Genomic DNA, 20,350 nt, shown 5'->3' with positions numbered 1-20,350 from the left:
TATACATTGAAAATAGAAAAAGGCCTAACTCAGATCTTTGCAGCACTTTGCACACATAATTTACTGACATTATCTTGGATTTTCCCCCGTTTAAATAGACAAAATGGTAACGGTCTGATAGGTATGATCATGTCCCTTAATACCAGTGTAATTTTGTAGTCGATCTAAGAGTATTTTATTATCTATAGTGTCGAACGCAGAACTAAGATCAAGTAAAACTAGTATTGAGGTGCAGCCATGGTCAGAAGCTAGAAGTCTTTTGTAATTTTAATAAGTGCAGTTTCTGTGCTGTGATGGGGCCTGAATCCAGACTGAAATTTATCATACATATCATTATTGTGCAAAAAAAGAGCACAATTGAGCAGAAATTACTTTTTCTAGTATTTTTGTCATAAATGTGTATATATGAGGCATGTGTTCTGTTGTATGGCGCTGAATGCTGGACTACCTACAGGCATCAAGAGAGTCGGCTAAGTGCCTTCCATACTAGATGCCAGAGATTTATAATTGGTAAGACCTGGAGGTATCGTAATAATCAAGAAAATTTACTGCCATACCATGAGTGCAGCAGGCGAAATGATATGACGAGCTGGGGACTATTTTCAGGGGCTGCGTCATATCATTATGCCTGCTGCACCATATGTGCTGCACTCATGGTACGGGCAGATCTTCTGTCGGATAACATCTCCAAGATGTTAAATACCATTTGACTAGTAACCAAAAATCCAAATCACAGTCTCTACTGCACCAATTTAATTGATATTAATACTAGTGTAGAACATTGCATAGAAACTGTGTCTATTCCTCGTTTACTAAGATCAAATAATAAATCTACTGCAGGATCTAGAAAAAATCTAATTGTTATTAAAACAAAAAATCTCGCTATTAGTGAACAAAAACAATTTCTAAAGCTAGGTCTTCTAAACATTAGATCGCTCACACCTAAGGCGGTTATTGTAAATGAAATGGTCACAGATAATAATTTCGATGTTCTGTGCCTTACTGAAACCTGGCTTAAACCAAATGATTATTTCGGTCTAAATGAGTCTACTCCGCCAGGATACTGTTATAAGCATGAGCCCCGTCTGATCGGTCGTGGCGGCGGTGTTGCAACAATCTACAGAGATATCCTTAATGTTACTCAGAAAACTCGTCATAGGTTTAATTCGTTTGAAGTGCTTGTGCTAAATGTTACGCTCTTAGATGTAAGAAAAAAATCCCTATTATCTCTAGCATTGGCTACCGTATATAGACCTCCAGGGCCTTACGCCAATTTCCTAAAAGAGTTTGCTGACTTTCTATCAGATCTTTTGGTCAACGTCGATAAAGCATTAATTGTTGGAGATTTTAACATACACGTAGATAATTTAAATGATGCGTTAGGGGCTGCGTTTACAGATTTATTAAACTCCTTCGGGGTCAAGCAAAACGTCACCGGACCAACTCATCGTCTTAATCATACACTCGATTTAATTATATCATATGGAACCGATCCAACCGATATAGATATCATTCCACAAAGTGATGATGTCACTGACCACTACTTGGTAACTTGCATATTACGCACTGCTGTAATATGTCATGCTGCGCCACGTTATCGACCAGGTAGAACAATTCGTCCATCCACCATAGATCATTTCTCAAATAGCTTATCTGATCTGTCTCAGCTGCTGCCTGAACCCAAACAAACAGATGAATTAGACGAACTAACTAGCACTATGAGCAACATTCTCTCTAGAACATTGGATATTGTTGCACCCATTAGATTAAAAAAGGTCAGAGAAAAAAGTATAGCACCATGGTACAATAATACTACGTATGTTTTAAAGAGAGAAACCCGTAATTTAGAGCGTAAATGGAAAAAAACTAATTTAGAGGTCTTTAGAATCGCGTGGAAAGACAGTATGTCACTTTATAAAAAGGCACTTAAAACGGCCAGGGCTGAGCACCTCAGCAAATTAATAGAAAACAACCGAAATAATCCAAGGTTTTTATTTAATACCGTGGCTAGACTAACAAATAAACAGACGTCGTCTGAACAAAATACCTCGTTACAGTTTAGTAGTAATGATTTCATGAACTTCTTCACCGAGAAAATTGAAAGCATCAGAATCAAAATCGTAAACGTTCGATCTTTGCTCGCGCCTTATAATTCGGCCGCAATTATCACCCCGCAAGAACAATTACAATGCTTTACAACCATAGAACAAAAAGAGTTAAATAAACTTATCACTTCATCTAAAACAACAACATGTTTATTAGATCCTATACCAACTGAACTACTGAAAGAAGTGTTACCTGTAGTGGAAGAGCCTCTTCTCAATATTATTAACTCATCTTTATCTTTAGGTCATGTTCCAAGAACGTTCAAGCTGGCAGTTATAAAACCTCTTATTAAGAAACCACAATTAGATCCAAATAACCTAGCAAATTACAGACCCATTTCGAATCTTCCATTTATGTCAAAAATATTAGAAAAAGTTGTGTCCGCTCAACTCGGCTCTTTCTTGCAAGAAAACGACATCTATGAAAAGTTTCAGTCTGGATTCAGGCCACATCATAGCACTGAAACTGCGCTTGTTAGAATCACAAATGATTTACTTTTAGCTTCGGACCAAGGCTGTATCTCAGTACTAGTTTTACTTGATCTTAGTGCTGCGTTCGATACTATAGATCACACAATACTCTTAGATCGACTACAAAATTACACTGGTGTTCAAGGACAAGCATTAAGCTGGTTCAGGTCATACTTATCTGACCGCTACCATTTCGTCTACTTAAATGGAGAAAAATCGATTATAACTTCGGCAAACTATGGAGTGCCGCAGGGATCTGTGTTAGGCCCTTTATTATTCTCAATATATATGCTGCCACTTGGTAATATTCTAAGGAAACATGGAATTAGTTTCCATTGTTATGCTGATGACACTCAAATATATATTTCCTCACGGCCAGATGAATACGCTAAATTATCCAAATTGACAGATTGTGTTAAAGATATAAAAGATTGGATGACGCATAATTTTCTTTTATTAAATCCAGACAAGACAGAGGTAATACTTATCGGTTCTAAAAACCGTCCACAAAACCTTTCACAGCACGACTTTAACATAGTAGGATGCCCTGTTACTCTATCCGCTACAGTAAAAGACCTGGGTGTTACATTAGACTGCAACCTGTCTTTTGAAAAGCATATTTCATATGTTACAAAAACAGCCTTTTTCCACCTTAGAAACATTGCTAAGCTACGTAATATGCTATCAGTCTCTGATGCAGAAAAGTTAGTTCATGCATTCATGACCTCGAGACTAGATTACTGTAATGCTTTATTAGCTGGTTGTCCTGCATCTTCAATAAACAAGCTACAGTTAGTCCAAAATGCAGCCGCTAGAGTTCTTACTAGATTAAGAAAATATGATCATATAACACCGATTTTATCATCACTTCATTGGTTACCTATAAAGTTCCGTATTAATTACAAGGTATTGCTTTTGACTTATAAAGCTCTAAATGGTTTAGCTCCAGTCTATTTAACGGATCTTCTATCGCCTTACAATCCATCGCGCTCTTTAAGATCACTAGATTCGAGGTTTCTGGTCATTCCTAGGATATCCAGATCCACCAAAGGAGGCAGAGCATTTTCACATTTAGCTCCGAAGCTCTGGAATAGCCTTCCTGATATTGTTCGTTGCTCAGACTCGCTCTCCCAGTTTAAAACTAGACTGAAGACGCATCTATTTAGCCAGGCATTCATATAATTTTTTTATCTTACAGTTACTGTAAATTCGGCCTCTAGTTCATAAACGCCAGAGGAGAACTGGCCCCCGACTGAGCCTGGGTTCTCCCAAGGTTTTTTTTCTCCATTGGGTCACCTGATGGGGTGTTAGGACACCATTAGGTCACTGGATGGAGTTTTTCGGTTCCTTGCCACTGTTGCCTTTGGCTTGCTCAGTTGGGGATATTCAAATTAATTAACCAATCATACCATTGATCAGCTCTACCAAACTTGGATGTCTTTTTTCCAGTAATAAACAAACATTAAGTTGTTTTGATTGATACTGTGAAGCAGCTTTGATACAATCTGTATTGTGAAAAGCGCTATATAAATATATTTGACTTGACTTGACTTGACTTAAAGTTTCTTGATTATTACGCAGGAATGAGCGTATAGTTCCTAGCCCCATCAGCCTAGAAAATCGCAACTTTACATTTTCCGTAGGTCTTATTGCACAATGTAACTACAGAAGAGTCAAGTTTTAAATAGGAAAATTTCGAAACTCTTTGGTCATTTTTATGAGAAATGCTAATGGTCTTGTCCACTTCAATGATGTATGCTAAGCTATGCTAAACGTGGTACCGCCAGAACCGGAGATCGGCTGAATGGATTCAAAAACGGTAAAACTCAACAGTTTAACTCTAGGGGAGTTGTAAAATGAGCCTATTTCCTAAAAAAGTGGAGTATCCCTTCAACAACACCAGCATTGCGTGACTAAATTTAATGCCCTTCCGATATTATCCTTGTTTTCGCATGGGCCCGGTTGCAGTCTCTTTTTTTCTGTAGCCACTCTGAAATCCAAAGACTTTTGCATTTTACAATGGGGTAATCTCCTATTGTCACTGGTGATTGTCGTTTGAACCTTTCGGATCAGCCATCAAATGAATAAGTTTAATTATATCAAGTGCTGCGAGAAAAGGCTATAAATCTCCACCTCCAACATCCTCACACGCAATATCCTACTAGCCGAGGCTCCTTTTTTATGTGTACAGATGTGACGTAATGACGCAAAGACATGCTTGAATTTCCCGTGGAAATCCACCATGGTGGATTTACTGCAGTACCATTGGAATTAAAAACATTATTACAAGCTTACCGTTTTGAATCGATTTAAGGCATGCAGATAGTTTTGAACACTGGCTGGTTAAGTACTATTTTGGATAATTTTTAACCCATAAAAGTTACAGACTGGAGCTTTAAATTGCTAAAAATGCTTTTATCTTTTTTTTGGTCTCAAATTACCAGAAACTAGAAAAAAGAGAAGCTTCACTTTGTTTACAGCCAGAGGAAGAAAATAAGGGGAATATGAGCCATCACTCCATTCAGCAGAACAGATTTAAAGGTTTTAGAGCAGCCAATATAGAATTATTCCTGTTTATTTACTCTATAAAGCGGCAGGCTCATCGATGTAGTCCACAGGATTGGCAAACCTCCAGAGATGAAGAGCAACGTCACACCGCGACCAGTGATCATCAGGTGGCATTCTTTCATGGACGGCAAGAGACTTATGGAAATTATTATCTACAAAGAAAGCTTCTCCGTTTTAAAGAGGATCTGACCGCTGCAGACAAAGAAACATGCACAAAGTTATGGCCTCTTGTTGAAAAAGCACGCAAAGAGCGAAAGAGAGCGTACTTTGCAGGTAATAAGGCTTACATAAGAAAGAGGTTCGAGTTACCTAATGTTTTAGTAAATGAAATGTAGATTACTTGGAGCAAGTAACTTTCTTACTTTTGAGTAAGCAGTAGCCTATGTAGACTCCAACATACGTCAAATTTAAAAAAAATATATTTTGGATATGTTTTATTTAAGTCCAGATGATATAAAAAATGAAATGAAATTAATTTTTGCTTAGCATTTTCAACTCTTGCCTGTTTAAGGGTTAAGAATATTCTTCTCTGATATAGTCCCTTTTTTCTTCTTTTAAGAAAATGTCAAAACCTTTAAACTCAAAGGTTTCTAAAATAAATAATATCATTGTGTCTGTTGTAAAGAACCTTTAATTTTTTATATTGACAAAATGTAAAATTGTATTGATTTGTGTAGCCTCAATCTCTTTTGATGCCCCCCTTGTTATTTTTTTTATTTTATTTTTTTCTCTTTCTCACTGTTAATGTCTTTCATTTGCAATACAAAATAAATAAATGGATTAATTTAAAAAAAGAAGATTATTTACTAACATAACTCAATTCGTGTCGCTGTACAAGCCTCCCCCTACTGGACGCATCAGGAACAACAGGGGCGTAAAACTGCCAGGGGCGTATATGTACCGGCTTCAGGTCTGCAACCTCCCCTTACTCAACGCACAGGTACAGCCTGCAGCACGTTTTTCGAAATCGATCACCAGTACACTCACTGGGTGCTTCTCAATATCCCTCCTCGTCTCCTTGTTCCTCTGTCCTCCATCCTATGACCCGGAAACCGATCGAGCTCAGCCATCTTGAAGGACATCTCAATTCTCTAATTGCACCGCGAGGAGGCGAGGATCGAGGAGGGAGGAGGCTTCCAGAGGGGTCATGAGCGAGGATACACAGGTGTATCCTATGCGGAAGAGTTTTATCGACTAAACGTGACGCGCGTATACATTCTCCTCCCCCTTCACATCGATCACAATCTGTTATAATGTATACTTCCCTTTGCAGTTTATATAAACCACACATTACACATATTTCAACAGGGTCTCTTGCTTTATTATTATTTATTATGATTTTCTTAAATAAACAAACTTCAACAACATAAGGGCAGATCCTTTGAGCGCTGCTGATGACGCTATGAAGTGACGCTCGAGTGATCAAGTATTCCAATGTATAAAAAAAGCTTTCATTCGATTCCTCCGTCCTCATTTTCTTTCCTTGCGTCCTTCCCTCAAAACCTACAGGGGGATGAGCTGAGGCGCTAGGAAAGGAAGCGAGGATGCACAAATAAGAAATGAGAAGCACCCACTGACTGAAGCGAAAACGGTTTCTTTCGGACGCGTCCGACATACTGAGAACCGATGAGCTGATGGAGATACTGAGCATGCGTGTAATTATTTCCCCCGGACGAAATACATGCTTGGCTACTTTATTATTTTGTTGCAAACCAAAAAGGGTTACAAAATAAAAAATATTGGAAATGTTTATGACTTAATTACTGTATTATCACTGTATGAGTTTTTGAAACAACTGGTGGAGCGAAAGTATTAAATTGTTTATTTAAAAAAAAAAAATTGTCTTAAATGACTGTGCATTGTTTTAGTTGAAGATGCTGTTGAAGCTAAATGAAGAGTGTTTTATGACCTCAATAAGGGATTTTGGACAAAAATAATTGAGTGAGGCTGTTTTCAAAGAAAGATGTATGGCGATTTATGAAATTCCTGTACTGTAATTATAGTTAATGACACATTCAAAAATTTTGTTTGTATTAAAAAAACTGTTTTAATAAAACTGTTAAAGTGTTTCAAACAATACACCATTAAAATTTAACAAAGAAGAATTGTTGAAAACTAGTGCACTTGCACTGTATTTAACTCAGACAATGCCTGTTATTATCTTGCAATATTGAACACAGATTTAATTAGGCTATCTAGCATTCAGAAATATGAATGTTGTTTATAAAGCATTACAGCAAAATAATTAACATGAAAGCACAACTGCTACATTTTAAAGGTTTGAAACACAATTAATGTTTTGTAAAACTGCCAAACTAAACATTTAGGCTATTTGTGTTAACATTAATGCATGATATTTTCAGGAACAGCTTATTTCTAAATAAGTTCATTAAAGTAAAGCGAGGGCGGTTCAAAAGCATATGGAGCCGCCAGCTCTCTCTCGCGCGCGCGCGGGCGATCAGCGCCGTTTTGCTACAGCGATTCTCAAGAAGTGTTGCAGTTTCGAATCACCAGTACACTGAACCGAAAATCTATGGATATTGTATGTATTGTATGAAAAATCGATTCATACAGTCAGAATTAAATCATCAGTAAAATAAACTGAAAACTTAAAGGATTAGTTCACCTCAAAATGAAAATGTCCTAATAATTTACTCACCCCAATGCTTTCTTTCCTCAGTAGAAGAGAAATTAAGTTTTTTGAGGAAAACATTTATGGATTTTTCTTCGAATAATGGACTTCAATGGCAACCAACGTTTTGAAGTCCAAATCAATGCAGTTTCAAAGGTCTTTGAAGTGCTTCAACAGGCTGTGCACGATCGCAGCTAAGGAGGAGGGTCTTATCTAGCAAAACGATAGGTAATTTTCAAAAAAAAAAAAAAAAAATATATATATATATATATACTTTTTAACTACAATTGTTCGGATTGAGCTTATCTACAACGCGCCGGGAACTACGTCATCACGTTGAAACGTCACGGTCGATGGCACCGGCGGAAGTACCGTCCCACTGTTTACAATGGTAAACATGGTACAATGGGATACAATGGTAAATAAATTATTATTAGACTGCATAAATTCCAAAACACCAGATGTACTCATTACATCATAAGAAGAATGGCATCAATACTAATGTTAGTCTATCTGCTAATTCCGAGGTTTACTGTATCAGCTGGATCCGAGCCGTAGGAGGCAGAGGTTATTATGTGAGTATAGGAGACCATAAGTCTGAGTGGACATCAATGACATGCGGAGTCCCGCAAGGCTCAATTCTTGCGCCACTCCTTCAACCTGTACATGCTCCCAATGAGCCAAATAATGAGAAAGAACCAAATCGCTTACCATAGCTATGCAGACGACACACAGCTCTACTTAGCCCTATCGCCTAACGATTACAGCCCCATTGACTCCCTTTGCCAATGCATTGATGAAGTAAACAATTGGTTGTGCCAAAACTTTCTTCAGTTAAACAAAGACAAAACTGAAGTCATTGCGTTTGGAAACAAAGATGAAGTTCTCAAGGTTAACGCATACCTTCAGTCTAGGGGTCAAACAACTAAAAATCAAGTCAGGAATCTGGGTGTGTCTCTAGAATCAGACCTTAGTTTCAGTAGTCATGTCAAAGCAATAACTAAATCAGCATACTATCACCTGAAAAATATTGCAAGAGTTAGATGCTTTGTTTCCAGTCAAGACTTAGAAAAACTTGTGCATGCTTTCATCACCAGTAGGGTGGATTATTGTAATGGACTTCTCACTGGCCTTCCCAAAAAGACCATAAGACAGTTGCAGCTCATACAGAACGCTGCTGCTAGGATTCTGAGCAGAACCAGAAAATATGAACACATCACACCAGTCCTCAGGTCTTTACACTGGCTGCCAGTTACATTTAGGATTGATTTTAAAGTATTATTACTGGTATATAAATCATTCAATGGCCTAGGACCTCAATACATTGCAGATATGCTCAGTGAATATAAACCCAACAGATGACTCAGATCATTAGGATCACATCGGCTAGAAATACCAAGGGTTCACTCTAAGCATGGCGAGTCTGCTTTTAGCTACTATGCCAACCGCAGCTGGAACCAGCTTCCAGAAGAGATCAGATGTGCTCCTACAGTAGTCACATTCAAATCCAGACTCAAAACACTTCTGTTTAGCTGTGCATTTACTGAATGAGCACCGTGCCACTGTTCGTCCGACTGTTTGCACTGTATTTTATTTTATGTTCCCTTTCGAGAGGTCTCTCCTATTGCGTAAGTAGCTTACGCTATGGGAAAACTCCTTTTCTCGAGAATATTGAAGTCTTTATGTAAAACGCATTGCAGCTGCACAGCTGACAGCAATGAACGAAGGCAGCTCGGTCATTGGCTGTGCTGCGGCAACTTGCTCGAACCAATGACGGGGCGACTCTGAATGCGCGACCAATGAGCGCGCTTCGCGCCCGCGCGCGTCAGAGCCCGCCAAGATGGGCGTGGCCAAGAGCTATATATTGGGCGCCCCGTCATGAGAGTTCTTTAGATTTAATCTCCTTCAGCGAACACCTTCTTCGCTGGATCCTCCGGATTATTGAAGCTTCGCCGTCGAAAAGCATACCAGCGGGATTTGCTACGAGGACGTCGGCACCTTCAGCCGCCTTCTAACGCGATCCTACTGAGCCATCCGGCGTACTGCTCACGCAAGTATTTACATCTGTTCGCTCTGCGACACTTGTAAAAGAGCAAATTTTCCAAGGCGTTGTTTCAAATGCCTTCCTGCGCGTCGTGCAGAGACCTTCTCCCGGACGGGGATCGTCACATCATCTGCGCTCGCTGCCTGTGCCGGGACCACGCAGAAGCTGCTTTGACCAAGGGCGGATGCCCCGAATGTGACGACCTGGGTCTCTCCGCACTGCGGGCTCGCCTCGCCGCTTTCGCCGTGAGCGAGCCCATCGCCGCCATCCCTCTGTTCGAGCCGCGCACTAAGAAAAAGCGCCGCTCACAGAGGCTTCCTGAACCTGAGCTCAGTGACGTCACGCCGAGCCAGTCTCCGCGTGCTTCACCGCCGCTCTTGCCTTCCCCACCGCCGGTTCAGTTCACCCAGCCGGACCCACACCCCTCTAGCAGAGCGGTGGGCCTTGTGACTTTCGGCGCGTCCGAGGACGACGGGGGAATGGATGACAGCTTGTCAATCGACGCTGCATCGGACGACTGGCCGGGCTCCACTCTCGACCCCGCCCCGTCGACGCTAGCTAGCGCGAGCGGGGGCTCCACCATGGATAGCGAGATTATCCGCGTTCTCTCTAAGGCCGTGGAAGACCTCGGGCTCGATTGGTCTTCTCCCGAAGAACCAACCCGGAGCCGACTGGATGAGTGGTTTCTGCAGGGGCGCCAGCAGGCCCCTCGGCAAAGGCCTTCTCCCTTCTTCCCGGAAGTTCACGACGAACTCACCAAGTCGTGGAAAGCCCCCCACTCTGCGCGCCTAAAGCCTTCTTTTTCTTCCTCGCTCTCCTCTGTGGACGGCGCGAAGGAAAGAGGCTACGAGGGAACACCGCCCCTCGAGGAGGCCGTGGCCAATCATCTCTGCCCGCCCTCCACCACCGGATGGAAAGCCAAAGCTTCCCACCCCTCGAAGCCCTGCCGCACTACTTCAGCTCTCGCCGGTCGCGCCTACGCCGCCGCCGGCCAAGCTGCATCAGCGCTTCACTCTATGGCGGTACTTCAAGTGTTCCAAGCCAAGCTTCTCCGCTCTATGGACGAGTCTGGCCCCGAACCCGAGGCCTTTAAGGACCTACGCAGCGCGACTGACATAGCCCTGCGAGCCACGAAGGCCACCGCCCAGTCTATCGGCCGTGCCATGGCTAATTTGACTGTTCTCGAGCGCCATCTGTGGTTGACTCTGACTGAGATGAAGGACGCGGATAAGGCGCCATTTCTCGACGCGCCTATCTCCACCAGCGGGCTGTTTGGACCGGCGGTTAGGGGTTTCGCCGAACGCTTCACTGAGGCCCAGAATGCTTCACAAGCTATGCGGCATTTCCTGCCCAAGCGCTCCAGCTCATCGCAGAGCAGACAGAGGCCGCCGCAGCCGCAGCGGGCTAGAACAGCCCCCACCGCCTCTCAGCCCGCGCCTCAGGCTGACGCTCGACGCCGCTCGCGCTCTCACAACCGCAAGCCGCCTTCTGAGCGACGGGGTCCTCGGCCCAAGATTGTGCTGAACCCCGAGCCTCGAAAGCCGTCCTAGCCACAAGAATGAAAAGAGAGAGTGCGTGTCTCGCAAAAGCCGGACCACTCTCTCTGCAAAAGCTCAAGCATTACCCAGTCCCCTTACAGGCGGCTGGATATGTTCATACAGCAGTCAATGGGCCAGTCACAGAGCTCGCTCACCTGCAAACAAACGCCGTTTTTACGGCGACGCACAGAAAACACAAAAAGAGTCTTTTTCTGCCTGTGTCACTAAGGGTTCACATGTCCACAAGGTGTGCATTCCCAGATACTGTCAAAACAGTGCCAAATTCATTCCCAGCTCAAGCTGCGCACCCCATGAATGTAGATCACGTGCCTACGGTCATGTACGCACCACTACACACAAGCACTGTTCACACAGTTATAAATTCATCCCCAGTAAAAGCGGGAAACATTATAAAAGTGACGCGTGTGCCTACCACTGTTTATGCACCCCCACTTATAAACACTGTCCTTACAGTGTCAAACACAACCCCAGCCCAGGCTGCGAGTTTTACAGACACAGCGCGCGCTGCTGTAATCACACACGCGCCCATTCACTCAGCTGCTCAGCGCGCACCCGCGCCTCTGAGAGCTATGAGCTCAGGCCATTCGCTGGCCGGGTCCCTGCGTCACAGCGGCCCGCCCCTAGCCTGTATTCAGCCCATATCTGTACACGCAGCGGCATGGGAAAATATTCCAGATATGCCGAAATGGGTATTGAATATAGTAAAGCACGGATACTCGCTCCAGTTCGCTCGCAGACCACCACGTTTTACGACTGTGGTCGAGACGAAAGTGAGAAAAGAGTGCTCACATGTTCTACACACCGAGGTGCGCAAACTAATAGAAAAGGGTGCTGTGGAAACTGTTCCCCCCTCTCTGAGCGAGGCAGGTTTTTACAGCCGCTATTTTCTCGTCCCGAAAAAGGATGGCGGTCTCCGCCCCATCCTAGATCTCAGACACCTGAACAAAGCACTAATGATTCGCTCGTTCAGAATGTTAACAACCAAGCATATCCTCGCGCAAGTACGCCCAGGAGATTGGTTTCTCTCAGTGGATCTGAAAGATGCTTACTTTCACATTCCAATAGCGCCTCATCACAGGCCGTTTCTGAGATTCGCTTTCGAGGGACAGTCGTACCAGTACACAGTACTTCCGTTCGGCCTGTCCCTGGCTCCCCGTACATTCACGAAATGTATGGATGCAGCACTTTCCCCCCTAAGGCGAAGGGGAGTGCGAATACTGAATTATCTCGACGATTGGCTGATTCTAGCACAATCAGAGAGTCAGTTAATAACACACAGATCTTGGATTATCAGCCATTTAGAATGCCTGGGTCTAAGAATCAATTTTGCAAAAAGCATACTATCTCCCAGCCAGAGGATTTCTTTCCTGGGAATAGTTCTAGACTCGATGCAAATGACAGCGCGTCTCTCATCAGAGCGCGCGCTCACCATCCGGCGCCTTGCAACATCATTCAGGGCGGGCGCGCTCGCCCCCGTCAAGCGGTTTCAGAGGATGCTCGGTCTCATGGCCTCAGCATCGGCCGTACTCCAGCTAGGATTGTTGCATATGCGCCCTCTCCAACGCTGGCTCAAGAGCCGCGTCCCTACTCACGCGTGGCGTTCGGGCCACCTTTTAATCAGAGCGAACCACGGCTGTATAAAAGCCCTGACGCACTGGAAAGCCGCCGACTGGTACCAGTCAGGCGTGAGTCTGGGTGTGAACACAAGGAGAAAGATGATAACGACAGATGCCTCCAAAATAGGTTGGGGGGCCCTTTACGAGGGCAGGCCTGTCTCCGGCTTTTGGTCAAACCCGGAGAAGCGCCTACACATAAACTGTCTGGAAATGAAAGCGGTCGCTTTGGCTCTCAGAGCCCTGCTCCCACAGCTGAGAAACGAACACGTCTTGGTCCGAACGGACAACATGACGGTAGTATCGTACATAAATCGCCAGGGTGGACTCAGGTCGAGCTCCATGCATTCAATGGCCAGGAGACTCATTTTATGGTCCCAGCACAACTTGCGCTCGCTGAGAGCAGCGCATGTGCCAGGTGCCCTGAACCAGGGGGCGGACATGCTATCCAGAGACAAAATTCTCCCAGGAGAATGGGCTCTCAACCCGCTGACGATTCACTGGTTATGGAAAACCTTTGGCAAAGCGGAGATCGACCTCTTCGCCTCCAAGGAGAACGCGCACTGCCCTCTTTTCTTCACGAAAAGCATGGATGCGCTCGCCCAGAGCTGGCCGAGCCGTCCCTTATATGCCTTTCCCCCGATCGCGATGCTACCGCAGGTCATCAGTCGGGTCAGAGAGGAGAAAGACGCAGTGCTGCTGATAGCCCCACTCTGGAAGAACCAAACATGGTTTCCAGATCTGATGCAAATGCAATCTGCACCACGGCCGATTCCACTGAGGCCAGACCTCCTCAGTCAGGCCAACGGGATGATATTTCATCCCCGCCCCGATCTGTGGGCCCTTCATGCATGGCCCCTCAACGGGTTCCCAGGAACCTCACGAGCGGAGCACTAAAAACCATCGCTGAGGCGCGGGCGCCCTCCACGAGACGCTTATATGCCCAGAAATGGAAAGTGTTCAGTGTCTGGTGTAATGCCAAGGGCCTGAACCCTGAAACATGCGAGATTACGAACGTACTCGCTTTTCTACAAGGGCTTCTGGAGGCGGGCCGCGCCCCCTCCACGCTCAAAGTATATGTGGCGGCCATCACGGCATCACACGACCCTGTAATGGAACGTCCATTGGGAAGAAACGACCTAATTATTCGTTTCCTAAGGGGCGCTAGGAGGATGAACCCTTCACGCCCCCCCTCAGTGCCGATCTGGGACCTAGCTACTGTCCTAGACGCTCTTAAAGGGCCTCCGTTCGAACCACTCCGAACCGTGCACCTTAAACAGCTCTCGCTCAAGACTGCGCTCTTGCTGGCACTCGCCTCGGTCAAGAGAGTGGGCGACCTGCACGCGCTTTCGACAAGCGCTGCCTGCCTAGAATTCGGACCTAACGACTGCAGGGTCGTCCTTAGACCGAAACATGGGTATATTCCTAAAGTGCTCACCACTCCCTTCAGAGCACAGGTTATCTCCCTAACTGCGCTATCGTCCCCAGCAGACGAACACGACGCTAATCTACTCTGCCCCGTTAGGGCTCTCAGAGTGTATTTGGAGCGTTCTGCCCTATTCAGACAGACAGAACAACTGTTTGTATGCTTTGGCGGCCGTACGAAAGGTTCCGCCGTTTCAAAGCAGAGAATCTCTCACTGGATAGTTGAAGCTATAGCGCTGGCTTATGAAGCTAAGGGACTTCAATGCCCCTGGGGAGTCAAAGCACACTCCACCAGGAGTGTGGCTTCTTCCTGGGCATGGTCGAGCGGGATACCGATCGAGGATATTTGTGCGGCGGCAGGCTGGGCCTCACCGTCCACATTTATCAGGTTCTACAACCTACAGGTCCCGACACTGCATTCCAATGTACAATCAGCATGATGCTAGTTGAACTACGAGTTCGTATCTAGATTATGTATGTGCTTGTGTCACACTGAGCGCCTTCTAGCCGCTCTGTATTCTTTCCCACATATAAAGCTCGCCTCTGCCGGCTAGTTGGATGATAACTTTGCTTTTTTAGCTCAGGCACCTGCCTCTGGCTATCATAAGGTGAAGTTCAGCACGCACGGCGTTTTGCATGGTGTTCCCATAGAGTAAGCTACTTACGCAATAGGAGAGACCTCTCGAAAGGGAACGACTCGGTTACTAACGTAACCTCGGTTCCCTGAGAGGAGGGAACGAGTATTGCGTAAGCTGCCGTGCTTGTGCTTGGTTAGTTCGCTTCAGTCGTTTTAACCTAAAGAACTCTCATGACGGGGCGCCCAATATATAGCTCTTGGCCACGCCCATCTTGGCGGGCTCTGACGCGCGCGGGCGCGAAGCGCGCTCATTGGTCGCGCATTCAGAGTCGCCCCGTCATTGGTTCGAGCAAGTTGCCGCAGCACAGCCAATGACCGAGCTGCCTTCGTTCATTGCTGTCAGCTGTGCAGCTGCAATGCGTTTTACATAAAGACTTCAATATTCTCGAGAAAAGGAGTTTTCCCATAGCGTAAGCTACTTACGCAATACTCGTTCCCTCCTCTCAGGGAACCGAGGTTACGTTAGTAACCGAGTCGTTTTAATTATTCTGATTTCTTTTGATTATTTCTGTATTTTATCTTTTATTCTAAACTGTTTTAATTATTCTGATTTCTTTTGATTATTTTAATTTCTTCTATGTAAAGCACTTTGAATTACCATTGTGTATGAAATGTGCTATATAAATAAACTTGCCTTGCCTTGCCTTGCCTATCCAGATCAGATGGTGGACCTGCTTCCAGACACGACCACAACGCATCCCTGAAGTGTCAGCAGAGATTGTGTCAACTTGACTCTCCCCTGTGAAGGCCTCATCGACACGACAGCCATCGGCATTGATCCTCAACAACCCCGTCTCCATACCCGCATGATGACTCCGATTTTCAACCAGATGGAACTGGATCATATTCTCAGAATCAGAATCAGAATCAGAAAGAGCTTTATTGCCAAGTGTGCTTGCACACACAAGGAATTTGTTTTGGTATTGAGGCTTCCAGTGGACATATACAAATACAAATACAACATGAAACATAGTACTACAAATTATAAGAATAAAAAATAAAAATATAAATATATGAGAATAAAACTATCACAGTTGGGTTTAGTCAGAATAGACATTTTCAGATTTACAGATTATGAACCTATTTACAGTGTTTTGAATATTATAAATAAATAAATCTACATATAAGTATCACCTGAGTTGTAGGATATTGCACTAAACAGTGGGAGTATTGCACTTACAGGCATATGCCTTAGGAGGAGTGTTAACTGTTCAGGAGGGAAATGGCCTGTGGGAAGAAACTGTTCCTGTGCCGAGATGTTCTTGTGGCCAGTGATCTGAGTCTCCGTCTTGACGGTAACAGTTCAAACAGGTGGTGTCCAGGGTGAGTGGAGTCTGTGATGATTTTATCTGCTCTCTTCCTCACTCTGGAAGAGTACAGGTCCTGGAGGTTTGGCAGGGGGGCACCAATGATCCTCTCCGCAGTCCAGACTGTCCGTTGTAGTCTCCTGATGTCTGATTTGGTAGCTGAACCAAACCAGACAGTGATGGAAGCGCACAAGACAGACTCAATGACGGCTGAGTAGAACTGAATCAGCAGATCCTGTGGCAGGTTGAACTTCCTCAGCTGGGGAAGGAAGTATAGTCTCTGCTGGGCCTTTTTCACAGTGGAGTCAATGTGATTGTCCCACTTCAGGTCCTGAGAGATGATAGTGCCCAGGAACCTGAATGACTCCACCGCTTCCACAGTGCTGTTCATGATGGTGAGTGGGGGGAGTGCTGGGCTGTTCCTCCTGAAGTCCACGATCATCTCCACTGTTTTGAGCGTGTTCAGCTCAAGGTTGTTATAACTGCACCAGGCAGCCAGCTGTTCAACCTCCAGTCTGTAAGCAGACTCGTCACCGTTTTGGATGAGACCGATGACAGTGGTGTCGTCTGCAAATTTCAGGAGCTTGACAGTGGGGTCTTTAGAAGTGCAGTCATTAGTGTACAGGGAGAAGAGCAGTGGGGAGAGAACGCACCCTTGGGGGGCTCCGGTGCTGATTGTGAGTGTCTTGGATGTGTGTTTCCCCAGTCTCACTCGCTGCTGCCGGTCCGTCAGGAAGCTGGTGGTCCACTGACAGATCGAGGATGGTATGGAGAGCTGGGTCAGTTTGGCTGTGAGAAGACCAGGCATGATGGTATTGAAGGCCGAACTGAAGTCCACAAAGAGGATCCTTGCATAAGTCCCTGGTCTGTCGAGATGTTGCAGGATATAATGCAGTCCCATGTTGACTGCATCATCCACAGACCTGTTTGCTCTGTAAGCAAACTGAAAGGGATCCAGCAGGGGTCCAGTGATGTTCTTCAGGTGGCCCAGCACCAGTCTTTCAAACGACTTCATGACCACAGACGTGAGAGCGACAGGTCTGTAGTCATTAAGTCCAGTGATTTTGGGTTTTTTGGGGACAGGAATGAAAGTGGAGCATTTGAAGCAGCAGGGAACTTCACACTGCTCCAATGATCTGTTGAAGATCTGCGTGAAGACCGGGGCCAGTTGGTCAGCGCAGGCTTTTAAACAAGCAGATGAGATGCCGTCTGGGCCTGAGGCTTTCCTAGTCTTCTGTTTTTTGAAGACTCGGCTCACGTCTTCCACACAGACCTTAAGCTCAGGTTGGATGGCAGGAGGGGGGAGTGATAATCTGATTGTTTTAATATTCATTTTTAATATTTGGTTGAGAATCCTTTGCAGGCAATGACTGCCTGCATTCTGGAACCCATGGACATCACCAAAGACAGGGTTTCCTGCTTTGTGATGTTTTGCCAGGCCTTAACTGCAGCTGTCTTCAGTTGTTGTTTGTTCGTAGGTCTTTGTGCCTTTAGTTTTGCCTTCAGCAAGTGAAATGCATGCTCGATCGGGTTGAGATCAGGTGATTGACTTGGCCATTGCAGAATATTCCACTTCATTTCCTTAAAAAAAACTCCTGGGTTGCTTTTGCAGTGTGTTTTGGAACATTGTCCATCTACTGTGAAGCGCCGTCCAATCAACTTTGCTGCATTCAGCTTAATCTGGGCAGACAGTATATTCCTGTACACTTCAGAATCCACCCGGCTGCTTCTGTCTTCTGTCACATCATCAATAAACACCAGTGATCCAGTGCTACTGAAGCTATGCATGCTCATGCCATCACACTGTCTCCACCATGTTTTACAGATGACGTATATGCTTTAGATCATGAGCTGTTCCAAGCCTTCTCCATACTTTTTTCTTCCCGTCATTTTGGTACAGGTTGATCTTAGATTCACCCGCCCAAAGAATGCTTTTCCAGAACTGGTCAGGATTTTTTAGATGTTTTTTGGTAAAGTCTAATCTGGCCTTTCTATTCTTGATGCTTATGAATGGTTTGCACCTTGTGGTGAACCCTCTGTATTTGCTCTCGTGAAGTCTTCTCTTGATTGTAGACTTTGACAATGACACACCTGCCTCCTGGAAAGTCTCCTTCACTTGGCTGGATGTTGTGAATAGGTTTTTCTTTACAATGGAGAGGATCCTGCGATCATCTACCACTGTTGTCTTCAGCTTCATCTACTTCAACGATTCCAGTACCACTGTTCGATATACGCAGAATAAGTGGTCTGCGTAGGGAACTAACCAAGGGGGCACCATCCTCACCCCTCCCTCAGGTAACAAGTTTAACAGAGGTGACAACTGAAGTTCTGTATAGGGGACCATTTGACCAGTGGCTGACCAGAGCAATTCTGTTACTTTCTAATTTTTCTTTTACTACATTCTTTAAAGTAATAATAAAGTAATAAAGTGCAGTGGAGTTACAGGAGTTAGCAGAGGTGTAAAGTCCAGGTTCAGAAAGTAAAAGTCCTCCTCAGTATTTTGTTCCAATCACCTGGATTTGCTAATTAGCATTTTTTTAGCCAGGAGAACTACAGTAATTAGTGAATACAGCTGGCTGAGTTCATGGGTGGAATACACATACGGCAGGACTTTTACTTTCTGACCCCTGGACTTTAAACCTCTGGGAGTTACTCACACGTATGTGCACAAATACAGTACTGATGAATTTCACAGTTATTGAACTGAACTGAATCAATACTAAACTGACTTGAGCTTGTTAGAACTGCTTTACAGAATTTGTATTTGTAACTATTGTGAAGCTGGTGCGAAACAATCTATATTGTATCTTTTGTGCATATAGTGTGTGTGTGTGTGTGTGTGTGTGTGTGTGTGTGTGTGTGTGTGTGTGTGTGTGTGTGTGTGTGTGTGTGTGTGTGTGTGTGTGTGTGTGTGTGTGTGTGTGTGTGTGTGTAGTGAAGAAAATAATTATTTGATCCCCTGATGATTGCCCACTTTGCCCCTGAAGTTTACCCTATAAAGAAATGAAGGGTCTATAATTTTTATGCTAGGTTTATTTTAATGGATAAAGAAAGAATTCTCAAAAAAAATCCTGAAAAAACACATTATATAAAGGTTATAAATTGATTAGCATTAGATCGAGTGAAATAAGTATTTGATCCACCACCAACTAACAAGAATTCTGCCTCCCACAGATTGGTTATGTGCCCTTGTGAAACACAGATTTGTCATGTCACTTTAAGAAAGTACTCCTAATGTCAGCTCGTAATGTGTATAAAAGAAACCTGTCCACAGAATCTGCTTCTTCCATTCCAACCTCTCCACCATCATGGGCAACACCAAAGAGCTGTCACATCAGGGACCAGATTGTAGACCTTGGAGACTTTTGTTGGAGCCATTTTTTGGAAAAGGAAGAAGTACAAAATAACCATCAATCGCCCTCGGTCTGTAGCTCCATGCAAGATCTCGCCTCATGGGGTACGGATGACCATGAGAAAGGTGAGGGATCAGCCCAGAACAACACAGGAGGAGCTTGTTAATGATCTCAAGCAGTGGTGTAGTCTACGTGATACGCAGGTACGCCGTATACCCACTAGAAAATGTCAAGGATTTCCGTATGCCCACTAGGAAATGTCAAAGATCTCCGTATACCCAATTTTAAAAACGTGAGAATTCGTAACAACATCGTTTTGTGAAAGAACTTTCATTCATAAATTCACCCCGTCTGTGTTTGCGCAGCGACACGGATCGAATCGCGGAATCCAGCAACAAATGTAACTTAGCCTACAGTAAGGCGGAACGTTACGCAATTTGGCCATTTTTGAATGAATAAATAATGAAGTAATGATACAATGAATCAAATCTCGATATTTACTAAGTGTCTATGAATATTAAAGCTCAAAAAGACTGCTATTGAAATAAACTCTTAATGTTCTGCGTGTTTCTGTGAATTAGCGCTCAATGTGTGCTCTATTACACACTGATGCGCGCGTGACACTCGTGGTGTTTT

At 44.4% G+C, this 20,350-nt stretch overlaps 1 protein-coding gene and 1 pseudogene across 1 annotated transcript in view; one reads left to right on the top strand and one right to left on the bottom strand.

Moving 5' to 3' along the window:
- Nucleotides 1-18,616, top strand: part of LOC143701471 (major histocompatibility complex class I-related protein 1-like) — a 66,991-nt pseudogene extending 48,375 nt beyond the window's left edge.
- Nucleotides 1-20,350, bottom strand: part of LOC143701633 (BOLA class I histocompatibility antigen, alpha chain BL3-7-like) — a 115,203-nt gene that overhangs the window by 70,149 nt on the left and 24,704 nt on the right. The gene's annotated exons all lie outside the window — the stretch shown is intronic.

The sequence above is a fragment of the Siphateles boraxobius genome, unplaced genomic scaffold (assembly GCF_051911475.1).
Source record: "Siphateles boraxobius isolate OS27281-9 unplaced genomic scaffold, OSU_SipBor_1 33, whole genome shotgun sequence".
In the NCBI taxonomy this organism is placed as follows: Eukaryota; Metazoa; Chordata; class Actinopteri; order Cypriniformes; family Leuciscidae; genus Siphateles; species Siphateles boraxobius.
Note: the sequence above shows the minus strand (reverse complement) of the source record. Positions and strands in the feature narration are given on the sequence as shown.